This window comes from Triticum aestivum, chromosome 4A, assembly GCF_018294505.1.
Source record: "Triticum aestivum cultivar Chinese Spring chromosome 4A, IWGSC CS RefSeq v2.1, whole genome shotgun sequence".
NCBI classification, from domain to species: domain Eukaryota; kingdom Viridiplantae; phylum Streptophyta; class Magnoliopsida; order Poales; family Poaceae; genus Triticum; species Triticum aestivum.
This window is the reverse complement of record NC_057803.1, coordinates 681,433,289-681,442,108: the sequence shown is the minus strand read 5'-3', so window position 1 is coordinate 681,442,108 and position 8,820 is coordinate 681,433,289.

Here is an 8,820-nt window from a genome sequence, read left to right as displayed (position 1 = left end):
CTTCCATCATCATCATATACATGTTTTGAGCATTTATCTTCATATTGCTTTGCATGATCGTAAGATAGATAGCATGATATTTTCATGGCTTGCCCGTTTTTTGATGTCATTGCTACGCTAGATCATTCACATCCCGGTACACCGCCGGAGGCATTCATATAGAGTCATATCTTTGTTCTAGATATTGAGTTGTAATATTGAGTTGTAAGTAAATAAAAGTGTGATGATCATCATTATTAGGACATTGCCCCAGCGAGGAAAGGATGATGGAGACTATGATTCCCCCACAAGTCGGGATGAGACTCCGGACGAAAAAAGGCCATAAAAAAGAGAAGGCCCAAAAAAAAGAAAAAATGAGAAAACAAAAAAATGAGAGAAAAAGAGAGAAGGGGCAATGTTACTATCCTTTTTCCACACTTGTGCTTCAAAGCAGCACCATGTTCTTCATATAGAGAGTCTCTTGAGTTATCACTTTCATATACTAGTGGGAATTTTCATTATAGAACTTGGCTTGTATATTCCAATGATGGGCTTCCTCAAATGCCCTAGGTCTTCATGAGCAAGCAAGTTGTATGCACACCCACTTAGTTTCAGTTTGAGCTTTCATATACTTATAGCTCTAGTGCATCCGTTGCATGGCAATCCGTACTCCTCACATTGATATCTATTAATGGGCATCTCCATAGCCCGTTGATACGCCTAGTTGATGTGAGACTTTCTTCCTTTTATTTTGTCTTCTCCACATAACCCCCATCATCGTATTCTATTCCATCTATAGTGCTATGTCCATGGCTCATGCTCATGTATTGCGTGAAAGTTGAAAAGGTTTGAGAACATCAAAAGTATGAAACAATTGCTTGGCTCGTCATCGGGGTTGTGCATGATGTGAATGCTTTGTGTGGTGAAGATGGAGCATAGCCATACTATATGATTTTGTAGGGATGAGCTTTCTTTGGCTATGTTATTTCAATAAGACATAATTGCTTGGTTGGTATGCTTGAAATATTATTGTCTTTATGTCAAAGGATAGATTATTGCTTTGTATCACTCGTGTCTTAATATTCATGCCATGATTAGACATATGATCAAGATTATGATAGGTAGCATTCCACATCAAAAATTATCTTTTCTATCATTTACGTACTCGAGGACGAGCAGAAATTAAGCTTGGGGATGCTGATACGTCTCCGTCGTATCTATAATTTTTGATTGTTCCATGCCAATAATATTCAACTTTCATATACTTTTTGGCAACTTTTTATATTATTTTTGGGACTAACATATTGATCCAGTGCCCAATGCCAGTTCTTGTCTGTTGCATGTTTTTGGTTTCGCAGAATATCCATATCAAATGGAGTCCAAACGGGATAAAAACAGACGGATCTTATTTTTGGAAAATTTGGAAGCAAAATCAACGCGAACCAGTGCCCGAGGTGGTCACGACGTAGGGGGCGCGCCTGCCCCCCTGGGCGCACCCCCTACCCTCGTGAGCCCACCGTAAGGCAGTTGACGCTCTTCTTTTGCCGCAAGAAAGCTAATATTCGTGAAAAAATCACGGTGAAGGTTTCAGGCCAATCGGAGTTACGGATCTCCATATATACACAAAACAGTGAAACAGAGCCAGAACAGAATGCAGAAACAGAGAGAGAGAAAGAGATCCAATCTTGGAGGGGCTCTCTCCCCTCCCACGCCATGGGAGCCAAGGACCAGAGGGGAAACCCTTATCCCATCTAGGGAGGAGGTCAAGGAAGAAGAAGAAGAAGGGGGGCCCTCTCTCCCTTGCTTCCGGTGGCGCCGGAGCGCTGCCGGGGCCATCATCATCACCGCCATATTCACCAACAACTTCACAGCCATCATCACCAACTCTTCCCCCCTCTATGTAGTGGCGTAACCTCTCTCTTACCCGCTGTAATCTCTACTTAAACATGGTGATCAACGCTATATATTACTTCCCAATGATGTATGGCTATCCTATGATGTTTGAGTAGATCTATTTTATCCTAATGGCTATTTGATGATCGTGATTGATTTGAGTTGTATGTTTTATTATTGGTGTTGTCCTATGGTCTCTCCGTGTCGCACAAGCGTGAGGGATTCCTTCTATACGGTTTGCAATATTCTTATGATTTGCTTATGGTGTGTGGCGTGAGTGACACAAGCACAGACCTGAGTAAGTAGGTTGTTTGCGTATGGGATAAAGGGGACTTGATGCTTTAATGCTATGGTTGGGTTTTACCTTAATGAATCTTTAGTAGTTGCGAATGCTTGCTAGAGTTCCAATCATAAGTGCATATGATCCAAGTAGAGAAAGTATGTTAGCTTATGCCTCTCCCTCAAATAAAATTGCAATAATGATTACCGGTCTAGTTATCGATTGCCTAGGGACAAATAACCTTCTTGTTGACAAAAGCTCTTTACTAAAACTAATTTAGTTGTGTCTTTATCTAAACAGCCCCTAGTCTTTATTTTCGTCCTCTTTACTTTCTTATACTAATACTTCTAGTTTCATACTTGTTTCCAGTAGAGCGAACGTCAAGTGTGCGTAGAGTTGTATCGATGGTCGATAGAACTTGAGGGAATATTTGTTATACCTTTAGCTCCTCGTTGGGTTCGACACTCTTACTTATCGAAAGAGGCTACAATTGATCCCCTATACTTGCAACTCAAGCCGATCATCGGCCCATACTATCTCACCATAAAGGTAGAGACACAATAGCTCGGGGATATACATATGACCTGTGGCGGGACCTGAAGAATAGAGCAGGTCCAGCCAGGTCGATCTACGGATCGCGGGGGTGTGCCCCGACGCGTGACGACGGCTATCAAGCTAAACATGACAAGCATAATCACGCCCGGGCCGAAAGCCACAGATGGACTCCATCCGAACTATGTCATGACCTGGCCCAATATAGAGGCGCCGCACACCCCCTCTGCTTCACTGATGAAGTAATGGAGCATGAATTCCCAGAAGGCTTTAAACCTATAAATCTCGAATCATATGATGGAACAACAGATCCCGCAGTATGGATTGAGGAGTTTCTTCTCCATATTCATATGGCCCGCAGTGATGATCTTCATGCCATCAAATATCTCCTGCTAAAACTCAAGGGACCATCTCGGCACTAGTTAAATAGCCTGCCCGAAAACTCCATTGGTAGCTGGGAGGACTTGGAAGATGCCTTCCGCGACAACTTCCAAGGCACATACGTCCGACACCAAGATGCTGACGACTTAAGTCACATAGTTCAATAGCCCGGAGAGTCAGCCAGGAAATTCTGGACAAGGTTCTTAACTAAAAAGAACCAGATCGTCGACTGCCTGGATGCCGAATCCCTGGCGGCCTTTAAGCACAGCATCCGCGACGAATAGCTAGCCCGAGATCTCAGCCAAGAAAAGCCGAAGTCCATGGCCGCCCTCACGACACTTATGACCCGCTTTTGTGCGGGCGAAGATAATTGCCTAGCCCGTAGCAATCATAATGCAAGCGAACCTGGCACCTCTGAAGCCAAGAATAGCAACGGCAAGCCCCGACACAACAAGCATAAGCGTCAAAACAATGGTGACAATACTAATTACACGATGGTCAACACCGGATTCAGTGGCTCCAAGTCCGGTCAATGGAAGAAGCCATATAAAAGAAACAATCCGGGCTCTTCCAGCTTGGACCGCATACTCGATCGTCCATGTCAGATCCACGGCACCCCTGATAAACTAGCCACTTATACCCACCGGAGTTGTTGGATCTTTAAACAGGCCAGCAAGTTAAATGCTGGAGACAAGGAGAAGGGGTCGCAAAGTGATAATGACAACGAGGAGCCCCGTCCACCGAACACAGGGGGACATAAGAAGTACCCCCCAGGCTAAAACGGTGAGCATGATATATGCCACCCATATACCCAAAAGGGAGCACAAACAAGCACTCAGGGACATCTATGCGATAGAGCCAGTCGCCCCAAAATTCAACCCATGGTCATCCTGCCCGATCACCTTTGATCGCAGGGACCATCTGACGAGTATCCGTCACGGCGGTTCGGTCGCACTGGTCATTGACCCAATAATTGATGGATTCCATGTCACGCGAGTCCTCATGGACGGTGGCAGCAGCCTCGACCTGCTCTATCAGGATACAGTCCTTAAAATGGGCATCGAACCATCAAGGATCAAGCCCACAAAGACTACCTTCAAAGGAGTAATACCAGGTGTAGAGGCCCGCTGCACGGGTTCAATCACATTGGAAGTTTTCTTCGGATCCTCGGACAACTTCCGAAGCGAAGAATTGATCTCTGACATCGTCCCCTTCCGCAGCGGCTATCACACACTGCTTGGACGAACTGCATTTTCTCGATTCAATGCGGTGCCACACTATGCTTATCTCAAACTTAAGATGCCCGGGCCACGCGGCGTCATAACAGTCAATGGAAACACGGAGCGCTCCCTCCGTACTAAGGAGCACACCATGGCCCTGGCAGCAGAAGTACAGAGCGGCCTTATCAAACAGAACCTTAATTCGGCGGCTAAGCTCCCGGACACTGTCAAACGAGTCCGGACTACTCTGCAGCAGGACAGTCCAACTCGTCAAGAGCTCGACTAGCAATTCGGCCTCCGTCTCAGTCCCGACCAAATGGCGGCGTACGTACCGCGCATACATAAGTACGCACTCAAAATACCATGGGCATAGACAAAGGCGTAACTTTATTGTGGTCCATCATATGGCTCCCACACATACTTTTCCTTTTCCTTTTTACCATTTTTCAGTCTTTTCTTTCACAGGCCCCTCCCGACGGGCTGATCATCGGTCCTTTCGAAGGATAGATATACCAAGGCGGCAAGCAGTATAGACATGTGGGGGAATCTACTTTTCTTGACAATCATTCTACCTGTTTTCGGCACCCGCATGCAGCTCCCCCTTGGTCTTGGCATGTTAAATAGCCAGGTTGCTTATCGCACTATTTGTATGAATACGCTTTGACGTATTAATCAAACTATAATGGAAACACTTTGTGGCCCAACTTACGTGGCACTAGCTTACTACTTCATTTTATTTCGCTATTCTTATCAATTGCACCCGTACATTTTGGTATGCTTTAATTCGCCAGGGGCTTCATTATGCTCCATACTATGGCAATAAAGTCCGAACACTTTTTATAGTACAGTTCGGCACCCCGAATTTTAGCATTATACGCATCGGCTCCGAATCATGTCTTTGGTCAATAGTTGGGTTGCCCGGCTCCTATTCTTGCTACCTTACGTTCCGTCCTATCGGCTAGGGTAGTAAAGGGAGAACTACTGTGATGGTGTTTCTGGTTTATCTGAGCAAACACCTCAATAGAGAAAGCCGAAAACTGACTGTCATGATACGACGAGAGCTGGTCAGCTATTCAGAGGTTAAAAATCTTTTGCGATTTTTTCAGCATTATGCGACTAATCGGCCTCTACCCGATTAGGTTTCTACAACCCCCTAGTCCAGATTAAATACTAACTAGGGGTTGCGCCTAAATTTCTATTGTCAAACTCCTATGGCTAAGTGAGAGTGATAAAGCCACATAGCATTATATGCATCAGCTCTGAATCATGTCTTTGGTCAATAGTTGGGTTTGCCCTGCTCCCATGTTTTGGTACCTTACGTTCCGCTATATCGGCTAAGGTAGCACTGGGAGAACTACTGCGATTGTGCCCCGATTGAGCCAGGCTAAGCACCTCAGTAGAGAAAGCTAAAACTGACTGTCATGATAGGGCGAGAGTTGGTCGCTGTTCGGGAGGTTTCAAGTCCCTAAAGACTTATGTCGCTTAGAGCGAGGAGTCGGCTTTGTCTGTCCTAGGCGTGTATAGCACCCCGAACTCGGTCTTCCGAACACTAGGGGCTTCGCCGAAATTTAAAATTATAGAATTTCTGGCTAAGTGAGAGTGATAACGCATTATAGTCTGATTGCCTTGTTCGTTGTGCTGAGCACCTCCCTGGAAGGACCCAAGAATGGGAAAAAGAGTGCTCAGGTTTATCCCGAACACCCCAGCACTCGTGGCATGGGGGCAGAAGCTGACGACTCGCCATCTCTCAGACTCGATAAACGGCCGCATAGAAGGTAATATTTTAAATTAAAACAAGCATTGCATAGCGCATATGAACAAGTTTTCAGTGCACAGGATAAAACGAACAAGTTCACTCAAATATTACATCTTTGGAACATTCGTCCGCCACAAGGCGGGCGCCCTTCAGGACGCCCTCATAATACATCTAGGGGTGGCGATGCTCCTTGCCCTGTGGTGGCCCGTCCTTCACAAGCTTCTCCGCATCCATCTTGCCCCGGTGCACTTTAGCACGGGCAAGTGCCCTACGGGCACCTTTGATGCAGACAAAGCGCTTGACGACTTCAAGCCACGGATAGGCATCCACCAGCCACCTCACCAGCCCGAAGTAGCTCCCAGGCAGGGCCTCTCCAGGCCACAGCCGAACTATAAGGCCCTTCATGGCCTGTTCGGCCACCTTATGGAGCTCGACCAGTTGCTTCAGCTGGTCGCTCAAGGGCACCGAGTGTCCGGCTCAGCATACTGAGACCAGAACACCTTCTCCGTCGAGCTGCCCTCCTCGGCCCGGTAGAAGGCGGCGGCATCTGACACGCTACGGGGAAAATCTGCGAATGCTCCTAGAGAGCTCCGGATTCGGGTAAGTAACAAGTAATTCACTTTCACGTGCTTGCTTTGCATAAAGAATGCCTTACCCGCCGCTATATTCTTCATTGCCTCAACTTCCTGGAGGGCTTTCTGGGCTTCAGCCTTGGCAGACTTGGCGCTATCAAGGGCCGCTGCAAGCTCGGACTCTCACGTCTTTGAGTCAAGCTCCAAACTCTCATGTTTTTTCATGAGAGCCTGGAGCTCTTGCTGCACCTCGCCAACCCGTGCCTCATGTTTCTCCCACTCGGTGCGCTCCGTGGCCGCCTTCTTTTCGGCCTCGAAAAGCGCTTGCTTAAGGGTCGCCACCTCAGTCGTGGCCCCTAGGACACCAATAGCGATCCTGTCATTTTTTGCAACTACATCTTTTTAAATATACTCCACAAGGTACTACTTACCTTCTTTTTCCTCGAGCTCCTTTTTAGCAAGGCCGAGCTCTTGCTCGGACCGCTCGAGGCTCTGCTTCAGCACATCCACCTCCGCAGTCAGTGCGGCAGAGGCCAGCAGCGAAGCCTGCATACGCATATTGACTTAATTATGTTAGACTCCTGCGAATGTTGTTAGATCCTCTATTTGGCTTTTCTTTCCTAACTCCAAACCGAGCATCAGGGGCTACTGTCTATGCGGTAATATTTTCACATATTTTTCACATACCTCAAAGCCTGTTAGCAAGCTGGCACAGGCTTCAATCAGCCCGCTTTTGGCGGACTGAACCTTCTGGATCACCGCACTCATAATAATGCGGTGCTCCTCGTCGATGGAGGCGCCGTTAAGCACCTCCAGCAAATTATCCGGTGCCTCCGGTTGGGCGGAGGTCACCGGCGTCGTAGGCTTGCCCTTCTTACTAGGGGGCCGCCTGCCAGACTCCAGAACCATTGAAGGTTCCGGTGCGGTGTCCGGCCCAGGGTCGGACTTGGAGCCCTTGGGGTTTTTCCCCTTTGTGCCTGGAGTCCGGGAGGTCGCCTTGCGGCGCCTCCAGGACGACCTCCTCTTGGCTTGGAACCTTTTGGGACAACACCTCAGCGTCGTCCGTAGGGCGGGGGGAGGTAGCGGTCGGAAGTGAAAAACTATTCACATCCGACGAATCCAGGGAGGCGCTCGCCGACATGTCGAGCCAGGCTTTGGGCGGACTGCATAATTATATTCGGCGTCAGGAGAATCTGTGCAATAAAGGAATGCCATGAGCCACTCAGGTATCCGAATACTTACGATTTTGCCAGGGCTTGGCCCTGAGCGGCCACTCCTCTTCGTCGTCGGCGGCGTTGGTGGAGTAGTCCGTAAGGAGGGTCCTCCCTTTCTTGGACCCTCCGGCCTCCCCAGTTGGGGCGGCCTTCCTTTTCTTTTCTCCCCCTGCTAGGTAAGAGACCTCTCTTTCCTCCTCCTCGTCTTCGTGGGAGGAGTGCGCCTCGGAGTCAACGGACGATGAGTCTGACTCCACCGGGCGCTGGGAACTCTTCCGGGTTCCCGTGGCCTTCTTCTTGGCCTTCTTCTCCGGCACCACGTAAGGTGACGGAACCAGCAGCTCCGCCAAGCGGGCGTCCGCTTGGTCTTCGGGCAAAGGAGCCGGACAGTTGATCTGTTCGGCCGTCCTCTGCCAGTCCTGTCAAAGGCATGGGGGCTTAGATCCTGCATAGAGTCAAACTATGAAAGACAAATATCCTGTAAGAGGTAAAAACAACTTACCGCGTTGGCTTGACGCTGCGCGCTGAATCCGCGATCCTCGGTAGCGGATGCGGGAGCCTCGGAGCCCTTGAATAGCACCTTCCAGGGATCTTCGTACATTGTGTCTAAGAGCCTGCTCAGAGTTCGGTGCTGGGCCGGGTTGAACTCCCACAAGCTGAAATCCCGTTGTTGGCATGGGAGGGTCCGGCGGATGAGCATGACCTGGACTATGTTAACAAGTTTGATCTTCTTGCTCACCAGGTTTTGGACGCATGTTTGGAGTCCGGTCAGCTCTCCTTTTTTACCCCACGACACGCCCTTCTCTTTCCAGGAGGTGAGCCGCATAGGGATTCCGGATCGGAACTCGGGGGCTGCAACCCATTCAGGGTCACACGGCTCGGTGATGTAAAACCACCCCGATTGCCACCCCTTTATGGTCTCCACGAAGGAGCCCTCGGGCCATAGGACGTTGGGCATCTTGCCCACCATGGT